The sequence below is a fragment of the Felis catus genome, chromosome D3 (genome assembly GCF_018350175.1).
Source record: "Felis catus isolate Fca126 chromosome D3, F.catus_Fca126_mat1.0, whole genome shotgun sequence".
Taxonomy (NCBI): Eukaryota; Metazoa; Chordata; class Mammalia; order Carnivora; family Felidae; genus Felis; species Felis catus.
In genome coordinates, this window is record NC_058379.1 from 70760272 (window position 1) to 70787477 (window position 27206).

At 41.7% G+C, this 27206-nt stretch overlaps 1 pseudogene; it reads left to right on the plus strand.

The window, feature by feature from the left end:
• The first annotated feature begins 15918 nt into the window (after nucleotides 1-15918).
• Nucleotides 15919-26918, plus strand: LOC101095383 (annotated as a pseudogene).
• Nucleotides 26919-27206: the final 288 nt, after the last annotated feature.

The following is a 27206-nucleotide window of genomic DNA, read 5'->3' on the forward strand; positions in this document are numbered from 1 at the left end:
ATGTTATGTAAAAATACAGAATTTTAAATTATAGACATTATTATATTAAGGTAAAATTCTTGCATGGAAATGGCTAGAATAACATATACCCTTATAGTGAAGGAAACAGATCATACACAATTTTATATCAAGCAACCAGAGGCTAATCTGAGGTGAAGCCTTCCCATTTCTGTCTGTGTGAGATTGGCTGGTCTCCTGGTCTGCCCTGACACATTGGTCTTCCCTATGGGATGGAAATCAAGGTTGGAGGCAGTGCACTAGGCTGTGCGTCTTTTTCATGAGCTGATGTTTCATTGGAATGTGTGTGTGCAGGGGGACATCTATCTATCTAAGGGAAGGGTGTTCCTAGATTTGTGGAGTGACTAGGGAAGAATGGAGGGCGTGGAAGGAAAATTCTTCACTATCTTGCTTGCAAAGGTTTATCTCAGAGTCCGGCCAAGAGTGACAATCAAATCAAGTCAGAGCTCCTTTCTGGCGTCAGCAGTCCAGATGACCCTGATTAAGCCCTGGGTCAGAGCATCCTGGAAAGACTTAGTGGTTCCCTCTCTCTAAGCACTTACCATATTTTGCTTTGTGCTTGTGCAATATCTTCACGGCAAGTTTCTGAGGGCAAAGCAAGGACATTGTGTTCCTTTTTTTTTTTTTTTTAAATTGAGATATCCTTTATATACCATGCAATTCAGTCATTTAACAAGTACATTTTAGTGGTGTTTCGTATATTCATAGAGTTGTACAACTATCACCACTAGTTCATTTCAGAACATTTTTATCACCCCAGAGAGAAACCCCATACCTATTAATAGTTACTCCCCATTACCCCTTTCTCTAGCCCCTGACAGCGACTATTTGCTTTCTGCTTCTAGGGGCTTTCCTATTCTGGACATTCCAAATAAATGAAACATACAATTTTGGCTTTTTGCATTTGGCTTATCCATGCCATAGCATTTGTTCCTGTTCTCATGAAGCTTATAGCCATTAGACAAGTAATCACGGGAATTGATAAATAACAGTAAATTCTGGAACTTTTGAGAAGGAAAAATTCAGACCATATTTTACTTGGGTGAGTAGGGAAGTCTTCTTTGGTGAGGGAATGTTTAGGACTGGTCCTGAAGGATGAGTAGATACTAACCAGGGGGAAGGACGGAGGGACATAGGATTAGCGTGCGGAAGGCCCAGTGGCAGGAAAAGGATGTGGGTGGTAATTTCCAGGAAAGAAAAAAAGGCCATCAGAGCTGGGGCATTGTGAGCAGGGATGTGGGTGACATGTGTTTTGGTTGGTGAATTAAGCAGGGACCAGAGTACATAACATCTTATTACCCTTGTTACAGGTTTTAAATTTTTATCTCAAGTGAATAGAAAGCAATTAGAGTGTTTTAAGCAAGGAAATGTTAAGATTCAGTGTTTGTTAATAAAAGATCATTCTGGAGGCTATTCAGAGAAGGGGGGCCAGATAGGGGAGATTTAGTAATCCTGGGGAGAGGTGACGGTGGTCAGGCTAGGGTGGTAGCAGTGTAGATGAATGGGCTTGAGGTTTATATTGAAAATAGAACTTACGGGATTTGGTCATTAGTTGAATGTAAGTGCTGAGGGAAAGACAGTGGCAAAGGATGAGTCCCAGTTTTTTTGGCATGAGCCACAGCATGGAGGAAAAGGCTCTTTAGGGAGATGAGAAAAGCTGGAGGAGGAGCCTCTTGAGGGCTTGGGGCCGGGAGGATCAAGAGGCGGTTTTGGACCAACTAATTTAAGATGCTCATGAGATAGCATCTTCTAGCAGAGAGCAGACAGGCAGTAGAATAGTCTATGTGAAGCCCAGAAGGGAGGTTTCTCCTAGAGATATGTATTTGAGAGTCTTTGGCACATAAAGGGCTGTGGACAGTTTGAAATCGCCAGGGGAGAAAATGACGAGTGAGGGGTGCCGAAGACCCAGGTCCCAGCCTTGATTAACTGCAATAGCATTAAGATAGAGGAGGGGCGCCTGGGTGGCTCAGTTAGCTAAGCGTCCGATTTCAGCTCAGGTCATGATCTCACGGTTTGTGAGTTCGAGCCCCACGTCAGGCTCTGTGCTGACCGTTCAGAGCCTGGAGCCTGCTTCGGATTCCGTGTCTCCCCTCCTCCTCTGCCCCTCCCCTGCTTGTGCTCTGTCTGTCTCTCAAAAATAAATAAATGTTAAAAAATTTTTTTTTTAAAGATAGAGGAGAAGAGCCAGCAAAGCAGGCTGGGAATGAATAGCCAGAAAGGCAGAAGGGGAGCTGGAAAGTGGGGTGTGGAGTCACAGAAGCCACAAGAAGACAGTTTTTCAAAAGAGAGCATAGCTCCTGAGATGGCTGCTAAGATTTTGGTAGTAGCATGATTTTTTGATGTGCCTGATCACATCGGGTTTCATAGATGCAAGACATCGGTACTAGATTGGGGTAAGTGGGAGAATAAAGGCAAATGAGGAATTGATGGGTTCTGCAGACAATTCATAATGAGTAGCTTGGCTGTCAAGGAGAGTAGAGAAGTAGAACAATCTTTGGGTCAAGGGGCATGTTTTAGTTTTAATTTTGGCTTCTTTGTTTTTATTTCAAGATTGGAGAGAATAGAGCTTTTTTGGATGTTGATAGAAAGCAGGCTGAAGATACTTGAAGAAGTGAGAGGCAAAACTGATGTAATCTGTTCCCAACAAGGTGGGGAGGAGAGGGGTCCAGGGTACACGGGGCTGGGGTGAGCTTTTTGAGGCTGGAGCAAGGAGGTGGGTGGAGACAGACAGGCAAAGGAATTAGTGGTGAGCAGGAACAGGTGTTCCTTCTGGTGGACCTCTGGTTGGTGTCCTCATGAATGGAGAGATGAGAGTCGCTGAAAGGGAAGAGCTGGGTAAATCTGTCTGAATTATGAGAGGTGTGAAGAAGGGATAAAATAATCATTGTGGGGGATGGAAGAGGACACTCACTACAGGCAGTAAGGGGAAAAAAATCCAAGCTGTTTTGCTTGTCATTCACTTGTACAAATACTCCTTATTACCGCCATGCCGAATAAGACGTATTTCCTGTCCTCGTGTTGCTCACTGGAGGTACAGCCATAACTATTGCCCATAGTTGAAATATGATTCATGTGGAAACAGGAGAATGCAGAGTGGACTATGGAAGAAAGGGGAGGCATCATCAAAAGGAAAGGCAGTCTGGGTGTTGGGAGGTGTTGGCACTGGTTATGAAAGGTTTTTCTGGAGGAAGAAACATCTGAGTGAGCTGAGAACAGAAAACTAAGAGTTATACAAAAACCTGGAGAGCTGGAGAAATTCCCAAGAGGTCAACAAGGGTGGAGTCTAATGTGAAGGTGGGATGGGTAGTGGTAAGTGATGGGGCTGAAGGGCTGGACAGAGGCAGATCCTGGAGGCAGACTAGGTGTTAAGGAGCTCAAACTGCCTTCCATTGGTGTTCAGGAGTTAATGCTGGGCTCTTTGGAGGATAGCAGCAGGGTTTACCCTTTCAGTGGGTCACTAGCCATTGTGAAGAGAGACGTGGAGGAGCTGGGAGTGCAGCCAGAAGGAGAAGTCAGTTAGCAAGCTGTGCCAATAGTCCAGATGAGAGGTGGATCAGATGACCTCCACTGTCCCTCCACCTTTGCTTTCTTCCCTGGAGATTAAACATCGCAGGCAGGAATTTCCCGTTGGTCAGACCTGGCTCATTTCCTGGTGCCTGGGCTGGGGAGAGGGGATATCTACCACTCTCAGACTGTCAGCAGAAAATGGAGCCTTGCCGCCCAGTAATCCCCCTGAAGTAGGGAAGTCCACCCAAATAGAAAGTTTTCATTGTTATTGCTGAGTAGACAAAATAATGGCAGATGTCCACTATATTATTCATTCTATGACTTTCCTTTTCATGCAGCCATATGCTTTGCAGATTTTTTCATATTAGTAGGTATACATTTACCTCTTTCCTTCTACTGCAGCATGATTAAATTCTTTTTTAATTTTTATTTTATTTAAAAAAATTTTAAACATTTATTCATTTTTGAGAGACAGAGAGAGACACAGTGTGAGTGGTGGAAGGGCGGAAAGAGGGAGGCAAAATCCGAAGCAGGCTCCAAGCTCTGAGCTGTCAGCACAGAGCCTGATGTGGGGCTCGAACACACAAACCATGAGATCATGACTTGAGCTGAAGTCGGACACTCAACCGACTGAGCCACTCAGGCGCCCCAAGCGTGATTAAATTCTTAATAAATACATCTTAAACTCTGATTTGTCTGGATCTTCTGAACTTACCCAAGAAGGCATAACTCTGACTTTGATTCATTTAATTCCTAGATTTAGACCAAAGCCACGCCAACTCTAGTATCACAGCTCTGGCTACCGGGTGAATTGCAGTTCATCACACTCCTTTTTTTTTGAGTTTGTCTTCTAGATAGACACAGAAAACTTTGAGCCTGGATAGTCCCAATCCTGGGGCTCAAGATGTTCACCAGACTTCATCAAGTTTCTTCCTTCCTACAGAACATCTAGAAACTCTGTCCAGGCAATGATGTGGGGCAAGCACAGAGCTCATGTTTGTTCCCCCTCACCCAGGGATCACAATCCTTGGTTTCCTGGTGCCCAGTGTGTGAAAACTCCTGTCTTATGAATGTTGCACACATCAAACTAATGTAACATTGTGTGTCAACTAGACTCAAATAAAACACTGAAGAAAGAAAATTAAAAATTAAAAAACACCCAATTAGAAGGGAACACAGCTAGGAGCTACTGACTATGTGATCAGAGGCAAATCAGCAAAACTCTATAAGACTCAGTTTCTTCATCCACAGAATGGGTAGCAGTAACACCCATGCTCTCTCTGTACCTCAGAAGGTTATCATGAGAGGGAAGTGGAAGAAGGATAACTGTTTGAAAAGTGACACACTATTATAAAATGTGGTGGTTTGCTAGACTATTGTTCAGGCTATCAGACCCGCTTCCACCATCAATAGCTGAAGAACATGACTATACACAATTTGCCACGCAGAAAAGTTTTTATTAGTTCATCTCCAACGTTACTATCTTTAAAATTACTGACTTTGGGATTGTATGTATCGATGGTCACAATTTTAAAACCTCAACAGTAGGACAGATGGAAAAAGGATCCCTCTTTTTGTTTGTTTCTGGTGGGAGGGTAAATCTAGTCCCCTTACCTTCATCTTGGCTGGAGGTAGAATTCTCTTGTGCTGAGTTACCGGTTTATGTAGCAACCTAATACTAATCTCATTGGAAAATTCAGACACCTTCCTTGTCTTTTTCTATTGTCCATGTAAATTGTATAAAACATCCATAACATGAAATGTCTATTCCATGAAAATATGGTAAACACCTTTCCAACTCTTTATAAATGTAAGGAGCTTTTTAGTTTGCCCGACACCACATCTCTGTTGTAATAATTGCATACATCTCACATTTCATTTCAAATTAATTTACATGCTACTCAGGGTGCCTGGGTGGCTCAGTTGGTTGAGGGTCTGACTCTTGGTTTCGGCTCAGGTTGTGATCTCACGGTTCATGGTTCAAGCCCCATGTGGGACTTTACTCTGAGTGTGGAGCCTGCATGGGATTCTCTCCCCCTCTTTCTGCACCTCTACCCCCCTGAAAAAACATAAATAAACTTGAAAAAATTACATGTTCTTCCTCATAAAGCAGGTCAGTACTTTTTCTCTGGATTCTCTTTCCCGCATGATTATTCATTCAGTCAGTAAGTTTTGTCACTTCTGTTCCATCCCATCCTGTTCCACAGACACTTAAGGGGTATCTCTTACATGCCAGACCCTGGGTGCTGTGCTGTGGCTGCAAGAGGAAGCTCCTATGTCTAGTGCTTTTCTTGTATCTTTGTATGAAGACGTGATGGGGTGGCTGAGACCTGTGACAATGACCGGTTTCGGGGTAGCACAAGGGAAGCCTGGGGCCTCCCTCTAGCTCTTAGCCCAGTTAAGCTCTTCAGCCAGGCCACATGTCCCTTGCCTTGCCTTTTGTGGGCCTGACCTGTCACTTGCCTTGTACTCCATCCACCCCACCTGTGCCAGAGTAACCCATAAGGTGGCATATTTGTCACACCCCCTGCCATCTTGTTTCTGTGCCAATGTCCTCCAGCTTAAACAAGGCTCTTTCAAACCTTCCCCACCCCCCAAGTCTCCTCTCTGAAAAAAATGCAGACTTCTGTGGCCTGGGGATCACACTTGAATAGACAAATTCTGCTGGAGGAGTTTGTCCTTGTAAAGGCCAGGCAAACATGAAGAAGGTGAAGAACTCAGCAAAACCTCAGCAACACCCTTAGCTCTGGGCTGATCCAGGTACAGATTCAACTGTCTTTGTGTCTGGTTTCTTTCACCATGGTCACTGGCTGCTCCTACTGTCAGCATGAGAGCTGGAAAGGGCACCTGCCGACCCTGTCACTCAGCTCCACACACAACATCTGGGAAATGCTTGCCCCTTAGGTTAACTTTAGAAGTTTGATCTCTGTGGAAGAATGTATATAATCTCTCCTGATAGAAAATGATGTCATGTTTCTTTGTTTCATATTAGCAGATGAAAACTTGACTACATTGTATAACGATTTGATTGCTAAAAGTACTTACTCCTTCTATTCTCATGTCACAAATTTGTTTACATTGTGGCATATCTGTCTGCATTGGCTCCACGTGTGAAATTAGTACACACAGGAGTATTTTGTTTCCAGCGCACATTCACTCTGTTCAGATAGCCGTACCCTAAATGTATCCTGGGAAACCACCCTCCCCCTGTCTCGGGAACAATATCCCCCTGGCTCCAGGGGCAGGGTGTGTGACTCAGACCCAGCCAATCAGAGCACCACAAACTTCTGGCCACATGGCCCCATCGGAGCCAATTTCCTGGAAGGACTAATAAAAGATACAAATAAAGCAAATCATATGGAAAATGGCAATCCAACCACAGATGTAGAAGTGATAAAGATCATAAAAGCATATGTGGGTAACTGCATGACCAGATGCAAAGTTCGAATTACTAGACAAGTATAAAATGCACAAATCAGCACAAAAAGAAATAGGATATTTGAAAAAGGCAATGATAACTTAACATAGAATGAGAAATAAAATTATTCCTTCTTGTCCCAATACAAAAATCAGAAAACAAAAGCCAAACGAAAAAACAAAAAGAAAAAGATCTAAGCTTACACTTGCCTTGCCTTTTGTGGGCCTGAACTGTCACTTGTCCTGCACTCCATCCACCCCACCTGTGCCACAGTAACCCGTGAGGTGGCATTTGTGTCACACCCCCTGCCGTCTTGTTTCTGTGCCGATGTCTTTCAGCTTAAACGAGGCTCTTTCAAACCTCCCGGCCCGCACCCCGCAAGTCTCCTCTCTGAAGAAAAGAGTAAATACAAACTTCTGTGACCTGGGGATCATGCTTGAATAGACAAATTCTGCAAAATTGCAAAACAAATGTTTAAGTGAATCCTTGTTTTTTGTCTTTAAATGATATAAAGCATTTGAATTTCATAACACACTTCTGATCGTTTAGTGTAATCATCTTAAAATGATTTTTGGTTAAGTTTTTCAATATCTGCATATACCCCACCACCACGTTTAAAAGATTACTTTTTAATTTTTTAAAAGTTTATTTATTTTGAGAGAGAGAGAGAGTGGCAGAGAGAGAGGGAGAGAGAGAATCCCAAGCAGGCTTTGCACTGTCAGTGCAGAGCCTGATATGGGACTTGAACTGATGAACTGTGAGATCATGACCTGAGCTGATATCGAGTCAGATGCTTAACTGACCGAACCACTCAGGCGCCCCTTTAAAAGATTTGATCCCTTAGAAATATGCTCCTAGTTTCTTCTATGGCTTCTTATATTCTCTGGACTGCAAATGTGCATTGCCAACGACACAGTAACTCTGAGAAGCTGAACTTAAAGAATTAACAAACCAAAATTCTTGGCCTGGCTGGCAGGGCCTCCAGCAAGCTGCCGTTCTGGCTGCTAAATTGTCTTCTCCAAACCCAGCTCCTCAGACATGCCCCGTCAGGGTGGTCAGGCCGCCCACCATACTGCCCCCTGGTGGCAGTCCCCTGACCTTCAAGGGTGTGGTTTGCTTCCCACAAAGGCCCGTCAATTTGGGCCCATATGGCTGTTCCCCACGGTTTGATCTCATCACAGGGGTGGGTTAGGGCACCAGCAGGTTTTCTTTCTTTCTCTTCTTCCCTTCCCTTCCTTCCCTTTCTAGCTTCCTAGCTTTTCTTTTCTGCCCTCTCTTCACTTCCTTCCTCCTCTCCCTCTTCCTTCCTCTCCTCTTCTTTACAGAAAAAATCAGTACAAGTGTTCACCTCCTGAAAACTTGATGAAATCATTCCTACTGCTCTTCCCTAATCCCTCTGCCATGACAGCGTAGGATGACCATACTTCCCAGGGTCCTAGGTTCACCTGTCATCCTGGCATAGTTATTACTGTTTCTCCTTTCACACTCAAAAATGTGTGGGTTTGGATGATGGGCTATATCACTACCTTACTGTCATGTGAACCAGTTCCTGCAAAATACGTTGGTGGAGTTGGGAACATTGATCTATGGGTCGTGACCCCATACACCCTCCAAGCACCTAGCACTGGAGCCCACAAAGAGCGGCAGAGAGTGGATGAATCGGTGAAAAGTGATTCTTTTTCCATCTGTCCTACTGTTGAGGTTTTAAAATTGTGACCATCGATACATACAATCCCAAAGTCAGTAATTTTAAAGATAGTAACGTTGGAGATGAACTAATAAAAACTTTTCTGTGTGGCAAATTGTGTATAGTCACGTCCTTCAGCTGTTGATGGTGGGAAGCGGGTCTGATAGCCTGAACAATAGTCTAGCAAACCGCCACATTTTATAATAGTGTGTCGCTTTTCAAACAGTTATCCTTCTTCCACTTCCCTCTCATGATAACCTTCTGAGGTACGGAGAGAGCATGGGTGTTACTGTTACCCATTCTGTGGATGAAGAAACTGAGGCTTATAGAGTTTTGCTGATTTGCCTCTGATCACATAGTCAGTCAGTAGCTCCTAGCTGTGTTCCCTTCTAATTGGGTGTTTTTTAATTTTTAGTTTTCTTTTTTCAGTGTTTTATTTGAGTCTGGTTGACACACAGTGTTACATTAGTTTCACGTGTACAGCTTAGTGATTTGACAAGTTTATATATTATGGGATGTTCACCATAGGTATAACTGCCATCTGTGGTGTTTCATCACTATCACAGCGTCGGTGACTGTATTTCTTATCCTGTGCCTTTCATCCCATGACTTATTCAGTCCATAACTGGAAGCCTGTATCCTTCTCTCCCCTTCACCCATTTCACTCAACCCTCCGCCCCCTCCCTGCTGGCAACCATCAGCTTGTGCTCTGTATCTACAGGTCTGATTCTGCTTATTTATTTATTTATTTATTCGTGTATTTGTTTGTTTTAGATTTCACTTATGAGTGGAATCACACGATATTTCTCTTTCTCAGTCTGACTTATTTCAGTCCGCATAACACCTCTAAGTCCAATGATGTTGTCGCAAATACCACGATCTCCTCCTTTTTTTATGGCTGTATAAACCAGGTGTTCTATTATTTCAGCATAGGCTGAGATAAAAGAGAAACTCCCCTGTTTTAGTAGTTTGAGAAAATAAAAGCTTACTTCTCACATCAAATCTGCTCTGAAATAGCAGCCTCCTTCCACTTGTAGCTATGTCACTTGGGGTATCAGAATTCCCAGCTCACCAAAGCAGGAGGGCTTTGATGGAGAAGGTCCCTAGATCTTAATGCCTCAACTTGGAAGGACACCAGGTATTTCTGCCCATAGCTATTCATCAGAACAAGACACATGGCCCAGACCCAAAGTATAAAAAAGACAGAGATTGTAGAGGAGCCCATGGAAGATATGGTGCCCACTGACTGTTTCTGTCCTAGCCACCCACATGTAAATCATCTGAGAAGTCTTTAATGAACACACACATCAATTGAAATACCGTATTGTTTGAAACTTGCTTTAATATACTGTAAAGAAAAAAGTGTGTGCAGGATGGAAAGATAAAAGAAAATTGGCAAAATGCTGTTAACTACTGGAGGTGAGTGATGAAAATATAGGAATACATGATATTATTCTACTTTGGGGTACCTTTCCATTATATTAAAAAAAATTTTTTTAACGTTTATTTATTTTTGAGACAGAGAGAGACAGAGCATGAATGGGGGAGGGTCAGAGAGAGAGGGAGACACAGAATCCAAAACAGGCTCCAGGCTCCGAGCTGTCAGCACACAGCCCGACGCGGGGCTCGTACTCACGGACCGCGAGATCGAGACCTGAGCTGAAGTCGGCCGCTCAACCGACTGAGCCACCCAGGCGCCCTGACCTTTCCATTATAAAAAATATAAAAAAAATAAAATAAGAATCACTGATCCAAGGAGCCCTTCTTCTGTATATCTGAGGTGAGACTTGGATATGAATATTTTACAAAAGCAAGAATATTTATAGTATATATATCTAATAGCTATTAGACTTTTTAGTTCATGAATAATGGATTTTCATTATTTGTGTTCTGATTCCATGCTGGGTATCCCTTAACCTTGAGTCTTTTCAATACTGGTGGTATCGAGGTGGTCTTTGTGATATTGTCACAAAATAAGTGTTCCTTTCCTGTGAAGAAAAGAAAAAACAAACAAACAACAAGCAACCCAGCTCTGCTAAGGTCAGAATATTCAGTCCTCTCCATTCTGTGTTTTGGAAAGTAGATGATGTGGTGGTTTAAAAGGGCAACAGATCCTGTGTAGTTTTTGCTGTCAAGACTGGGCACTATTCCCCTACCCTTGGCTTTGGACTGGCCTTGTGGCTGCTTCGATTGATAGAATGCAGCAGAAGGGACGTTGTGAAGTTCTAAGTGTGGACCTAGGCTTCTGTTCTCACCCCTTAGTAATCATCTGCCCTGGGAAGAAGCCCTGTCCAGCTTGTTAGGGTTGGGTGACCCTCCCCGATAGCCATACCAAACCTTGGACATGTAAGGGAAACCACATGGATCCAACAGCTGTGGTTGAGCCTCCAGACACCTGCATGTACATGAGTGACCCCGAGAACAATAGAAGAACCACCCCTCCAATCCCAGTTCGAACTGTTGACCCCATAGAATCATGAGCAAATAAAATGGCTGTTATTTTTCACCTACTAAGTGTTAATGGTTTGCCATGGAAGCATATGATAGTGTTATACCCACAGACCCTCAAGTCACTGGTTAAGACTTTAGAATGTGTTTTATTGTTTATTTGCTGAAGGTTTTTCTTTTTTCAATTCTTGAAAATCTCTAGGCTGCACATCTTAGAGATGATAAGAGCTGAGTGTCAGAAGTCTCAGACTTAAAAATATATATCAAATTGTATTTCCCTCCAAGGAGAACTTGTGTCCTTTATTCACTCAGCTTTAGTTTTATCTACTTTTATGACATCTGAATTGCACTAAGATGTGATTTAATTTGGAGCTTGGAAGAGAGTTTACATTGGCATTGGGGGAGTTTTCCTGAGAGATAAACTTTCAAGGAAACACATTGTAATTCAAGGGAAAGTGTATCTCAAACTAGTGTGATTTCAAAAACAACAGAGTTCTTCAGTAAGTGAAGCATTAACCAATTCCCCAGATGCTGTTGATGATATTTATCTCTTCTGGGATTAACTCAAGAGCCCCATGAGAAAGGGATAATATTAGTTATTTACTACAGAGGTGATGAAAACACAACTGAATGGAAAAAACTGGTTGATTTGTGCTAGTTTCTTACTGTGGCAGTTGGGAGAGGTATAATGTTCTGCAAAATTACACCAAGGACCTAGATTTTAATGAAGCACATCTTCCCTTCCCTTATATCAATCCTCAGTGGGTCACACAGAGAAACCACTGCTTCCCAACTATTCTGTTCTGAGTCTCTTTGCATTAGGAGACATTTGAATGAGAAACTTGTGTTCCAGACAAAGCTACATGTGTGTCCTAAACCAGATTAAAGCCATCATGAATCCCTGAACTGTACCGGTGAGTCTGAACATGCTTCAGAATGATTTGCTAAACTTCTGTTTTTAAAGTTAAGGTGCCTTTGCTACAGTTTGTATCTTGCCTATGAGAGCCAGTCTAAAAAAGAATCATGAATTAAAAGGTATCACTTTGGGGAGTACCTTTCATCTTCAAAATGCTCACTATATCTAGCAGAGTTTACAATCCAGAATCTTTGACCCCTAGATAATCATTTTCAAAGTGTATTTTAACCAAGAATAACTATTTTTCCCTGTCTCCAAAAGCCTATATTAAATTTATGTTTTAAGTGATGTCGCTCACATCTTTTCTACTAAAAAAAGGCATGAATGACAAGAAAGGTACTTGCCAGGAGAGAAGGCTAAGCACTATGTGAAGGTTCGGATGGCAAAGACAGGCAACTCATTCAAACCTGAAAGCCTCCTGACAAAGACAGCACCTGAAGCCGCAGGAAGCCTTTCAAGAGAAATAAAGAGGATTTTGATGAGCTGCCTCTGTGTGCAGGGCCCTGAACCCAGGGCTGCTGTCGACTCCAAAAATAATGAGGAACAGTCCCGTTCTCAGGAGCTTACCATCTACATGGTCATGGAAGGCACAATGCATCTGGAAAGTTAAGAGCAATGGAAGAGGGAAATAGATACACAGGACAGATATGAGACATCACAATGGTGAATGATAGATGTCAAATGAGCATATGGCACATGCTCTAAGAACTCAGATGGAGCCATGATTGTGGAAAACTGGACCCGAGGGAAGATCATACATACAAAGCCAGGACACTTTTTGGATCCCAAAGAATGGGCAGGATTTGGAAAAGCTGAAAGGGATGGGGGAGGTAATCTGGTTTGGAACCAGAGAAATTGGTATGTGAGATGACAAAGGAAAGAGGCAACACAGCATATGGTATGGAAACACATTTTTGGAGCCTGTGAGTAGAAGAGTTGAATTAGAACAGAATGAAGCTGTATGCTGATGGATTGTTGAGTGATGAGCAGTCTTTGAGCCTGACCGTGGAAGCCCTTAGTTGTCAAGACAGTTCATCTAGATTCTCTTGGTAACTGGGATCTCAGATAAATCTTTGGGTGTCTTCAAACATTTGTGAGGATGGCCAAGAGACTAAGGACTATGTGAGGTCTTAATGAATGGAGAGACACTTTCCTTTTTTGTGTGTTAAAAAAAATTAAGTTAACTTATTTATTTTAGAGAGAGAGGGAGAGCGAGCATGAGTGGGGGAGGGCCAGAGAGAAGGAGAGAGAGAATCCCAAGCAGGCTCCATGCTGTCAGCACAGAGCCCGATGCAGGGCTCAAACTCATGAACCATGAGATCATGACCTGAGCTGAAATCAAGAGTCAGATACTTAACTGACTGAGCCACCAGGTGCCCTAAAGACACTTTCCTAAGAGTTACAAGCTGAAATGAGATGTGCCACTCTTTTTACCTTTGGACTGAAAAAGTGGTTAGAAGCCCAGCCAGTTTATTTAATTGGTCAGGCCAAGAATCTTTACATAGGAGCTTGGCTGTATAATCTAGTCAGGTTTCTCTTCTATAAAACTGAGCATAGGGGTGCCTGGGTGACGCAGTCGGTTAAGCGTCCGACTTCAGCCAGGTCACGATCTCGTGGTCCATGAGTTCGAGCCCCGCGTCAGGCTCTGGGCTGATGGCTCGGAGCCTGGAGCCTGCTTCCGATTCTGTGTCTCCCTCTCTCTCTGCCCCTCCCCCGTTCATGCTCTCTCTCTGTCTCAAAAATAAATGTTGAAAAAAAAATTAAAAAAAAATAAAATAAAATAAAACTGAGCATAAAGAAATTAAATACTAATTTTCCACCACTTTTTTATGTGTGCATCCAAAGTTGAAACTCAACATATCTAACATTCGGCAAGTAATATATTACATATGTTATGTGTATTACATGGATAAAATGAGCATATTATAATATTGCTTATTGAGTGACTTAAAATGAGGTGCAAATTGCTCATCACATCGTTCTAATAATTTCCAAGTAATTTGTTGGTAATCAGAAACGGTGATTATAAGCTTTTGTTTGAAGTGACTGTCATCCAAAAAAATAATGCCTGTCTGGGCCTCGATTTGATGAAGGGAAGTGCAGCAAAGTATTTCAAAATGACTTCACTGAACTGTGAGTCATCGTGTCCTTGGTGCCCAGATGCTTTGTGGCAGCCAGAGGCAGCCGGGTGCTCAGGCTGTGCTTTGTGACTTGGTACACACCTGGGTGCCAGAGCTTTCCGTGGGGCCTGGACCTGGAGGTCCTGTGGCCAGGCTTCAGTGACACTGCTGCCTTCCCACCAAAGCTGCCCCTCGGAGCGGGAGGCGGAGGCGTGTAGGCCCCTCCTTCTTCATGCGCACCAGCTGGTGTGAGCCTCACTGTCATTAGGGTTGTGTTTAAGGATGTCGCATGAGAAGTGCTGGTGGCAGGGCTCTTCAGCTTCTGGGCAATGAGGGCTCCCATCCCTGTTACACTTTCAGTAGGAAGCATCTCTGCCTGCAACCCCTCCAGGTGTAGTAAGAGAGGACTCAGACATAGGTGGAGTTTCTTGAGTAAATGTTAGCAAAAATATGCAAAAGGATGAGTATACACGATTTTAGCAGTAGAGAGAGCATCTCTGTCCTAGGAGACGAGAACGCAGACTGGATGAGCTGTAGTCTTTTTAGAAGGTGGTCACCATTTTTTTTTTTTTTCAATTAGGAAACTCAGTCAGTATGTTCCAAACTCAGTCAGCTATAAGCATGTACAGAAAATGGAATATGGTTTTCTACATAGAATATCTCGAGTGACTCTGTCATCTTTATAAAATTCCAAGTGAAATAACCCTCTTTGGATATTGTTTATATGAAAACTTGGACAAAGTAGACCCTTTTGGCTATAAATGTCAAGAACAGGTGCCCTGGCAGGTAAAGGCAGGTAAGCAGCCTCCATTTCACTGTTCTATAACCATAAAGTCTATTACTATCTGGGCACACTAACTATTGTTAATTTTTGAGTTAGATAGCCAAGGATTATGGCAGAGAGTTTCAAGCCTTAAAGTGCATTGTGATCGCTTACTGAAGGTACCCCCAGAGACTCTGATTCAGCTAGGAAGGACTGGAATCTTTATTTTTAGCAAATGCCTAAGGCATTCTGGTACCCATGTGACTCTATACTATTTACCTTAAGAAACACCAAACTAGGGCTTTATGTTTCAGGAGATCATAACTGCTGATCTCTTGAATGAAGGAGGGAGGGATTAGGGTGAAGGGCAGAGGGGAGATACACATGGTATTCTTGATAGTTAAATCAAGAAATGAAAACCTCAGTGAGTAGCTTCTCTCTTTCTAAAAACTGCTCCAAAATGCCATGGTTCTCTAGAAGCTGTACCAAACAGGAAGCTACTGTGGGTAATTCCTTACAAATTTATAATCAGATTAAGGCGGAGGTCATTATGATAGAGACAGCAGGCAGGGAGTGTGCAGGGGTGGTGTGGTATCATCCTGCCATTCTCTTACCTCCAAAGCTATTATCGTTTACGAATGAAATGAGCACACTGCCAATTCTGACTCCAGGTCATTAACCAAGGAGGTAAATTTAATAAAATCCCAGACTAATCCAGACAATTGGTGGCCAACTAGGAACTTTCTCATCATGTTCTTAAATTATATTCACTGTTGCAACATGCTGACGGATTCAAAATCAATTATCATGCTGGAGAATACTATGCATGAGTCAGAAGAAATGAGCTAGATTTGCATATGGCAACATAGAGAGATCTCCAAAACAAAGGAGTGAATACAAAAATAAGGTACAGAATAAGATAGTGAAATACCATTTATGGATATAACATGCACCGTATTCAGTGCTACCTGTTTTCCAAGCGGAACACATGTCTAAGTGATAGTAGATATACGTGCATTAAATAGACTAAAGCAAGTGCCTATGTCGGAGGAAGGCAGATGGAGACTGGTGGTGAGGGACAAAGGAGAAAAACAACAAACAAACCAGACCAGCACATTGTCACAGATCAGTGCTGACTGTGGATCTCGAATTGAGAAGTGGGATAGACTCAGTTCTCGGCCTCTTAGGAACAAAAGGGAAAATGTTAAAGACTTGACATCTGCCCTGAGGAATTGCAAATTTGGTAGGAGTCACATGTGTGAAATAAATAAGACATTATATATTCATGAGTTAGATAGGAAGTACTACGATAGCTGAGAGAGTATAGAGAAAAAAGAAAAAAAATGACCAAACTTTAAGACAAAACAAAAAAAGAGGAAAAGGCAAATGTTCTGTGGTGTCTGCTGATGGTCCTCAGAGGCATTCCACGGTGTGGCCATCTTTGGAAGTTCCTTATTTTCATTTTCCGACGGTCTCCAGGAACCAACATTAGTCTAGATCTCCCAATCCTGTCGCAGTTCCCAAGGACTGTCGTGTTTTACTTCATTCTTTTCCATACGCATCAGAGATATGATTGAACTTTGCTTAAATGAGGAAAATGTTATGTTAACCTAATTTCATTTATGTCTTCTTCTTTTTTTTTGTACTGATTTTTTATACGAATTTTGAATATAGGTCACACACCATGTTGCAGTGGTTTCAGGCGTATAACATAGTGACTCGACAAGTTTATACCTTATGCTATGCTCACCACAAGCATAGCTACTATCTGTCCCCATACAACACCGTTACAATATCACTGGCTATATTCCTCATGCTGTGCCTTTTTTATTCCTGTGACTTACTCATTCTATAACTGGACCCCTCTCTCTCCCACTCCCCTCCCTGGCTCTGTGAGGTCAGGCAATATTTGCAAAAATTTCCAATACTGAAGTGTGCTCTCCTATTGAACATCAGTTAAGGTGATGTTAACTGCTGGAGTAGATGTGCCCCCCCATATCAGAGGCTTAAAAGTGATGTCACAGTACAATGATGGTTCTCCTGGATTGCTGGCTCTCCTCCGCGCAGTGACTCAGAAACCCAGTTTCGTCAGTCGTGAATCTGTGCCATGTTATACACATGAATCTCAATCTGCCCTGGGAGCCTTTTCTGCTCCAGCCAGGTAGAAGAGGAAAGAAGATGCAAGATTATGTTTGAATATTTTTGATTGTCCAGGATTGGAGGAAGCATTACGTTACTTCTTATTCCCAGACCATTGACGAGAGTTCAGTTGTAGAACTGTCAGGAAGGCTGGGAAAGGTAAATATATTTGTATGCTCAGATACATGGGGAGATGGGTCTGCTGAATAACTTCTATGTATTTGTTTATTTGCTTGTTTGTTTCTTTATTTACATCCATCTCTTATTCATAAGAGGTGTAGAAATGGGGACTGATAAAGGTAATGGGAAATGTACCTTTGATTCCACTTGATATATTTGATGTGTTTAACCAGAAGTTGGGCAGAGAATCTGTGCCTTTTGAAAGTCTTCCTCATCAGCATTCACTGACCATAAAATGAAGGAAGTTTCATGGACAGAACAGCTGTACGAATTAGAAGGTCTAGTAATCCTTCACTAGAAAACATATTCTTGTATGTGCCCCACAAGGGTAGTACTCAGCGTTACCCCTCTCCTCCCTTCAGCTGCCTTTCTGACTCCTCTGAGCCAGCATCTAGATGTCTGAATCTTCCAGCCTTGGCCAAAGTTTTTAGATTTGACCCCGAGCTGCCCACACCTTTGAGACTTGCCTGACTGTTTATGCCTCAGCTAATTCCTTTGGCCTCCACTTCTTGACGGCCTGAATTTCTCTGCCTACTTGTTTCAACCCAGGCTGTGCCTGTGTGAACTTTCCTTTTAACTTGTGTGAGTCAATAATGGGCTGTCTCCTGAGACATAGCTACATTCTGGGTTGCGCTAGAAGTCCTGCTTATACTATAAATCCTTACATAAGACTTATTATATAAGTCCTGCTGAGCACTATTTTGTTGTTCTCTTCATCTCAATGTGATTATGGTATATACTAATTGCTGGGATTCCTATGTGAAATCACTACAAAAGAGCTGAATATTTTATCCTACATATATTTGCCCTTGATGAGAAAAGTGCTGAGTCATCTAGGTAGTTCAAGTAAAAATTTGAATTTGAATCATGAAAGGAAGTTCTCCTGGGGACATTTGCTCCAGTGTTTCTGCCGCGCATTCAGAAATTTGCTCATCATATTTGGTAACTGTTCAAAATTCTCTGGAGGGAACTGAGACAAGTTTTCAACATAGGAAAATTCATGTGACTGAGTATAAACTTTATTTCTTTGGCCAGCCTGGCGTCTACAATATGTGCAGCCCAGTAATCAATTCATGATACAAATATTGATAATATATCTCTTTCTTACACATTTGCATGAACTAATCAATCATATATAGGGCAATAATTTCTTTGTCTTTGGTTGATAAAGGTTAGGTACCGGTAAACAATAGCCTGTGGGTCAAATTCAGCCCCATGCCTGTTCTGGTAAAGTTTTACTGGAACACAGCAATACTTATTTCTTCACATATTATCTATGGCTGTTTTCACGCTATGGTGGCAGAACAGAGTAGTTGTAACAGAGGCTGGACGGTCCTCAAAGTCTGTAATATTTAGTCTCCCGCCCTTTGCAGAAAAGATTTGCCTGCTCTCACTTTAGCAGAATATATTGAAAGCATATGATTCCTAACACTGAGCAGACGGCCAATAAATGAGTTTTCTATTCCAATCTTCCTTTGCTTATATTATTTCTTCTACCTGGAATGCTGTGACTCTTCAATCATTTCTTTCTTTATTCACAAGTATTCATCATGTGCCTGTTATGTGGCAGGCACTGCTTTGGTGCTGGGATAGTGTAGATAACAGAATCGACTGTCTTCATGGACCTCACATTCTACTGGGGTGGGGAGACACAAGCGGATGTACAACATCATGTCTCCTCCTGATTCATGCCGTGAAAGTAAATAAAGCAGGTACAGAGGTCTCTCTGCCTGTTTAATTCGTATTCAACCCCAAAGTCTTGCAAAGCCCAACTTCCTTCACGAGATCATCCTTGGTCTCCCCATTTGCTCATTGCCTCTTTCCCTCTCTGTAAAGTCCCAGCTCTTTTTATTTGGTGTTTTTAAGGCGTTTATGTCATTCTACCATCAACTGGAGCTCTTTGTTAATGTTTTTCTTCTCCACCATAGATTGCGAGGCCACCATAGATTGTGAGGTCATAACAATGAGGCAATTTTTTAAATTTCTCAACAGCAACTAACACGATGTCTGAAAATTGCTAGGAAATCGGTATATACCAAAATACGGATCTACCAATGGAGGTTTGTAGTACAAAACATTTTGATGCGTCCGCGTCTCAGTCTGTAGTCTTCCCGAGTTTGTGACCATCACTGTGACCCATCATCATGTGCACCAACGGAAAGAGGGACTTTCCCATATTTTCAGAAGCTGGGATCTCTTCAGGAATTAACTACACCCACAAGTCCGTTTGGGCCATAAGATTTATCTTTTCTCTTGATAAAGAAATGAGATAACTTTTTCTTAATTGATTACACCCTGAATTTACCCCAGTAAGAGGGAAAAATTCAACCTGGCTCTGCAGGTTGACCTCGCCGCGCCCGGGAGCAGTGACATCGGGTAGCTCCACGCCCAGGCCTGCAGCCTGCGAGGGTGGCTGGGTGCTTCAAGAGGATCAGGAGAACATCAACCCGGAGAAGGCGGAGCCCGCGCAGCAGCCTCCCGCCCGGGGTGGGAACCCACGCCTCCCAGCACCACCGTAGAGCCCAAGACAGGATGGGTTGCACCTCTTAAGGATCTTCCTCTAAATGATGAGCATGCACCTGTTCCTCCCTGGAAAGCCAACAGTCAACAGCCTGCCCTTACCATTCACGTGGATGAAGCAGAAGAAGAGACACAAAAGAGGCCACCTCCATTTAGAAACAAAACAGAACGTGAAAATGTCCTGGCTTTTAGCTCAGCTATTACTTTATGAGAGCCAAGAAAACTGCTGGTACCCCTTCATTATCCAGTGGATGGTAGTTCTGAGTCACCACATACTATGGGCAAGTTGCACTAGAAGACAAAAGCCAGTGGGTGTTCCTGAAGTGACAGGCAGCAGTGAGGACATTCACGCATACCTTAGGGAAGTGGAGGTTAGATGTAAGCCTGAAGTGGGCTACATGAAGGAACAGCCAGACGTCACTAACAGTGGGAGGGCTATGCTTGTGGACTGGTCCATCAAAGTAGGAGAAGAATGTAAACTACAGAATGAGACCCCGCATTCGGCTGTAAACTGCATTGCTGGGTTCCTTTCGCCCATGTCGGCTCGGCGTTGGCAGGAAAATTTCAGCTCTCGGTGGTACCGCTGCTGTGCTGTTAGCCTCCAAGTTTGAAGAAATGCACCCCAGAAATAGCAGAGTCTGTGCACATCACAGGTGATACCTATACCAAGAAACCAGCCCTGAGGACGGAGCACCTAGTTATGAAGGTACTTTGCTTTAGACCTGGCTACACCAAGACTTTTTCTTACCTGATGCTTTCTGCACCAGCAGTCTGCAAACCACAAAGTTGAAAGTTTGGCGATGTTTTTGGGAGGATTAACTTTGATGGATGCTGACCCACACCTAAAGTATTTGCCATCAGTGATTGCTGGAGGGGGCTTTCATTTAGCACTCTACAGTCACAAGACAAAGCTGGCCTGAAACTTTAGTTCCAAAGACTAAAGATACATACCCTGGAAGGTCTCCATCCCTGTCTCGTGGACCTTCACCAGATCTACCTCAGAGGACCACAGCATGCACAACAGTCCATAAGAGGAAAGAACAGAAGTTCAAAGTATCCTGGTGTTTCTCTTCTCGAGCCACCAGAGACACTGAATGTGTAGCAGTGAAGACTGCCTTTGTTTTCTACGATGTAAATAACTCATTGTATGCGGTGTCCAGCTTTTCTAAGGTTTTAAGTTTATAATCATGTCTAAACACAGAAGTTATTTATAAGGCCAAGTACAAATTATGGTATGCATTACATTTTAAATGGTTTTAATTCGTATCTTTTGTACATGTGACTATCTCAGATATTTGGCTAATTTGAAGTGATTTTGCTAAAGTATTAATGATGCCAGCCGTCATCATAATGGGAATTAGTAAATGGATTTGGGGAATTTGAAAAAAAAAGGAAGAAAGGGAAGAAGTTGAAACAAGTAGTTACCAAACAGGTAATTAGATGAGAAATTCTTGGCTTTCTGTTGCTGTGGTAAAACACACACACACATATGCGTGCACACACACACACACACACACACACACACCCTTCAGAGCTCATGGGCTGGTCTGTTGGGAAGAAAATAGGTTACTTTGTTGGAAAGAAACCAGCGCTGGCAGTTGCATTAATCAGTGCTTAGAGATCAGCCAATTTCTCCCACGCGTGGGATGAACGGGGTTATTCAGGAAAGGGCATCTGGGCAGGAAATGGAGGAGTTGTGGCTAACAGAGCCAGGCTAGCCCCTGAGAGTGGAAGGGAGATCTGTCATCAGAACAAATGAGCATCAGCGAGGTGAGGGAGAGGCCAAAGGTGCTTCTAGAAGGTGAGTGAGAAGGAAATGAAAGGTTGCAACCTGTTACCAATTAGCAGAGTTCTTGGGGCAAAGCCACGAGCAGAGACAGGCTGTGGGTCACAGGAGTCCCGCATCACACTCATCACTGAGCCTCCATGGAAAAGATGCGTCTCTGTGTGTGACCTTTGTCCTAGAAGCGACTTATCATTGCCTCATTCTCATCAGCACCATTACCAACAGTCCCCACTATTTCTCAGCACTAGGAGGAAAGAGCCAGTAGTGAGGTTCTGTAATGGCTAATAAAACTATAAAATTCCTAGATGCCTTTAGCTTCTATCTCTGGATACCCAATTTAACAGAAATAGAAAAATCTGGAAATTTCTGTTCACTGCGGGAGTGTTTCTATATTGGAGACATGACAGCAGCCAAATTGCCATGGGAACTTTGGTAAGATTCTTTCCTCAGCCCACAGTATAAGCCTTCTCTTTGAACTCGGGAGGGTTTCCTGGATGACCCAAACTTGTTCCCGCTGTGCTGCAATCACACGTCCTTGAACAAAGCCATCCAGGACTCTGGTCTCTTGGGATGCAGGCTGTGTTCTTGAGGAACAACCTGTTTTCTGGAACAACCTGCAGACACCTGGGACAGGAGCAGCCTCTGGGACAGTGTAGCACGTGGTCAGGCAGTGGATTTGCCTGCCCTGTGGGTTATATCCCTGTGTGTTTCAAGGCTTTCCTGTGAGGGTTGTACAGGGTTGTACCTGCAGATGAGCTAGTGGGAAAACAAAAAATGTGATCTTTGGAATGTAAAGATAATCCCTATGCACTATTGATGAGCTTATGGCTATCTATAATGACAAACAATAACATTTTCCTTGTAGTAAATATAAGTACCTTTGTATACTATCAATATTAGGAATATAATAGCAATTATTAACTGAATACTTACTAATTGCACTAATTGCAAGCACTTTAAAAATGTAACATTGACAATAACACTATGAGGTAAATACTAATATTATCCCCATTTTACAGATGAGAAAAGTGAGGCTTAGTTTCAATAACTTTTGCAAAGACTTCTGGCTAGCAAGAGGCAGATTCTATAAACCTAAATCCAGAACGCTGCCTTGTAGCCTCCACGTTATAATCACTCCTGTTTACACAACTAAAAAGTGAAGGAATGGGGCTTCAAACCCAGACAATCTGACTCAGAGTCGTCACTGTTTCTTGTGCACTACGTTTATATTTTTATCTGTGTTTACACATATTTTCACCAGATGTATCGAATCAGGTGCTAGCTCTTTTTCGACTTGGGGACAGGTGGAGGTTAGAAGAATTCACAGCCTATTGCTTAGTAGCTAGGGACTGTCTGGTATAGATGAGTTATACACACTTATGGGAAAATGAGACTTTGTATTTATTGTATTTCCACGTAGAAAGAATCACAGGCATTTTTTAAAATTCATACTTGTAAACAAATGTGGCAGCAAGATTGCAACGATATGTATTTCAAGCACTACCAAGCTGCACTGATATTCTTGAGACTGTGCAACGATGGATTCAACTCTAAGAGGGAAAAGAAAAATACAGTCACGAGGAGCGCGGGCATTGTCAATGATGTCTTACCTGAAATGATGAACTTATTAACATTACGTATAATTTATGAACAATTTAATCTATGACTTTTCAAAGCTATCTGAAATGTTTCATAGGTCAGACCTGTTTGGCTGGATCTGTACTATACGAATGTAACAGTAAGAGAGTCCTCATCTTTCTTTATATTCAATGTCAGGAAACAGAGAGGGTTTATAATTTGTGATTAAAAATTAGAAATAGTCAAATGCAGCTAGCTTACTTGAAGCATTTTCTTCCACGTGATGAACCAGCAGATAGCTTTTCTGTTTAGCTAACAAAGAGAAGGGGTTTACAGCACGGTTTCTGGAACAAAGGAATTTGAGATCCAAGTACTCTGCTTCATAATTTTCCCTTAATGCAAACAAAGTGAATTCATTCTCTGATTTAATCATTTCCAGTCTCAAATATGTGACTTATAGCATTCTCTTTCCACAGAATTTGCCAAAGGTTTATTTAAGGCATGTCTTAGTTTGAATCTAAAATTCCACGAAGTAAACAAGCCCATAGGCCCTGGGCAAAATGCTGAAGTAGGATTCTTTAGATCCTGAGTCCAGTCTCTTGCCCTTCTATCTGTTTCTACCTGTACCATTCTGCAAGCCCATTGGAAAGGTGCTGGGGCCCTCAAGGTAGTGGTCCATGTGGTAGTCATTCGTTCAATGGATACTTTTGTCTGCCTTCCAGATACATGGTAGATTGCACTTCCTGGCTTGCTTGGAGTTTGGTGGGGCCATGTGACCAGTTCTGGCCAATGAGTTTTATTTAGATATGTATGTCATGTCTTATCAGAGCATTGCCAGTGTAGCACCCTCCAGAGCTCTCTTTCCCTCTGCTTCTCTCTCCCTCAGTGAGGAGCATTATATAACTGTCCTATCAGCCAGATTTGTAGAATAGGGGTGTCTTGGAAAAGAGCTGACGCAGGGATCACGTACCACGAGCAAGAAATCAACTTTCTCTTCTTAAACCACTGGGATGTGGTGGTTCTGGGTGTTACCAGAACATAAGCAAACCTGATGCGGGACCAGTATTACCTGTTAGATGTGTGGAATAGCCAAGCCTAAGAATCATCAAGATAGTCCTGAGGAACAATAAGATGGAGGGATAGAAGACTTTCTTCATATATTAAGCTTTATTATAAAGCTATGGTAATTAAAACGGTGCAGTATTGTTAATATCATAAACAAAATAGACAATGATAGAAAAACCAGAGCTCAGAAGCAGCCCCAACTGTGCAGGGGAATTCTGTATTTGACACAGGTAGTGTTGCAAATCACTAAGGAAAAATAGAATTGTCAAGAAATGGTGCTGGAAAAGGTGGTTTCCATAGTGGGGAAAAAATAAACTTAGTTCCATAACTCATACACAAAAAATAATTCCCAAGTGATTAAGAAGTTAGATGTGAAAGATAAAATTTTTAAATTTCATTGGAAGCTTTGAGTAGGGAAAGAATTCTTAAAGGAGATAAAAATGATTGATGATGTAGATTACATTAAAATTAAGAAATCAAGTGCTTCTATCAAAATATGTGGAATGATAAGTCACATTTAGCAATGCATATACTTTGCAAAGGATTACTTATTGGAAAGAAAAAGACAACAGAATGATAATTCACTTCATAGGCATAAGATCACAGCCATTTCCCCCAAAGAGGAAGCACAAATGGCAAAGAGATAAAAAAAACACACACACACACTCACACCAGGAGAATGAACATTAAGTGCATATAAAATCTCAAAAATTAAGAAGCCTGTCAATACCAAGTATAGATGAGGATGTGATATATAGGAATTCTCATTCACTTTTTATAGGAGTATGAGTTGGTACAACTACTTTGGAAAACAATTCTTTCATTCTTGTGTAAAGCTGAACATTTCATTACAACTGAGTAACTTCACTCACAGGTGTCATGAAGAAATACTTCATGTAGTAAGACGCAGGTGATGGTGGAACCATCATGGACAGCATTGTAGAGGTGAGAGATATGGGGAGATATTGGTCAAAGGCTACAAACTCTGCAGGTTGAGCAGGTTCTGGAGATCTAATGTACAGTGTTGTGATTATACTTAAAATACTATATTTTATGCTTGACATTTGCTAAATTAAATGTTCTCACTGAGCACACACAAAATGATAATTATATGAGGTGAAGGTTATGCTACTTAGCTTTATTGTGGTGATAATCTTGCAATGGGTGTGTATCTCACAACATGGTGTATATCATAAATACATAGAATTTTTATTTGTCAGTTATGGATTGATAAAGCTGGGGGGAAAAAGACAAATGCAAGGATGTTCTGAGAAGCACTGTTTGTAAGAGCAAAAATTCTGAAACAATCAAACTGCCATTGACAGGAATATGATTAATTGTGGAATATTTTTTCAATGTGGGTGAAAATAAATGAATTTAACATTCACTTGAATGTTCATTCAAGTGAATTCATCATTATAGATGAATACTTGAATGCTGAATGAGAAAAATAAGTCATAGAATAATCCGTACAGCAAGATAACATTTTAAAAAATGTTTAAAAACAAGAACAACTAAACAATATATTGAGAAGGAAGCGAGGGGATGAATGAGTTAGGGAAAGGGCATGTACAGATACAGTGATTTTGGTAATACTCCAATTGTTAAGTGGGTGATAGTTCCATACATGTTCATTTTTTATTGTACTTTCTCCTTATGTATGTATTACATATGGTATAATTATATATGTGAAAAAATATAAAATAGTTATCTCATGTATATTTTCCCAAAGATCTCATAGAGGAAGAATTTTTCAAATAAATATCCAATGAAGTTTAAACAAAAGATATCTCTTCATTGGGAATCTCTTTCCAGCAAGAAGAAAATTCTTCATCGTCTGAGCACCTTTTCACAGTGATCAAAATTAGAGTTGTCGCTCCCAACATCCTTTATTTCTGATTTCATTGTTCATGAATGCCTCTGACATTCTCAAATGGTAAATAACAGAAAGATTCTTCCCCTGGCAGCCCATTCTTTTCCTCCTTTTTCTTCTCCTCTTCTTCCTCCTGTCTCTCTTTTCTTTCCATTTCTTTAATTTCAAACCAATTATTTATCATTTGTTTCTTTATAGTTGTTATTGATTTTTCTTAGCGATATACATCATTTCTAAGATATTTGCCCCTAAGATACTTCTTTTTTTCCAATTTAGAACACCTTCCTCAGATGATAGCTTATCTTTTCAATGTTTTCATTTGGGTAATTCAGGTAATTCTTCCATGCCTCTGTGTCAGAGCTTGGAATTGCCCTGGAACTCCACAAACTACAACAGCCAACATTCATGTAGCACTTATTATGCTCTAGGTTCTAGTCTGTTTCTTCATTCAATCCTCATGGAAACCAGACAGTGTTTTCCCATATTGCAGATGAGAAAGCTGAGGCACAGAGAAGTTCACAACCACAAATAACAAAGCTGGGATTCAAACCAAGCAGTCCAGGTATAGATTCCATGCTCTCAACTAACTACCACATCATCACGATGCCCCTTTGATTTTCTATCAACCAGTTTTCTGTCTGAAGCAAGAAGATTATCTATTGCTTACAATAGCAAATTTTCCATTGGGTATCTTTCAACTTACCAGTATTGACTCTCTCTCTGATAAGATATGTGCCTTTACCAAGATTGGTGCCTGATTTGCAGATACTTGATGGGCTCTATCAGATCCTGGAATATACAAGTGTAACTAGTCTAGCCCGCTAGACTTCTTTTGCCTAGCCACCAGATTCTGTCCCCCATGCAATAAACCTTATCAGTTTCTTGGACCCTGCAGAGAGAATATTTTACATGTAAGTAAATATGCATATTTTAAAAGTCCTCTTGAATATTAAACATTCATTTTGCACTCAATTTCATGTGAGGTACTATGCTAACCCCTTTCATTTAATCCTTCCAACAACTCCAAGAAGTAGGTTTTACTCTATCCCCATTTTGTAGATGAGAAGACTGAGGCACAGAGTCACAAACTGTACAAAGCACAGCTGATATTTAAACCCAGAGAGTCTGACTCTAAAACCCAATGCTTCTCATTATTAGAATATATTGTCTCTCCATGCCGAATGAGAA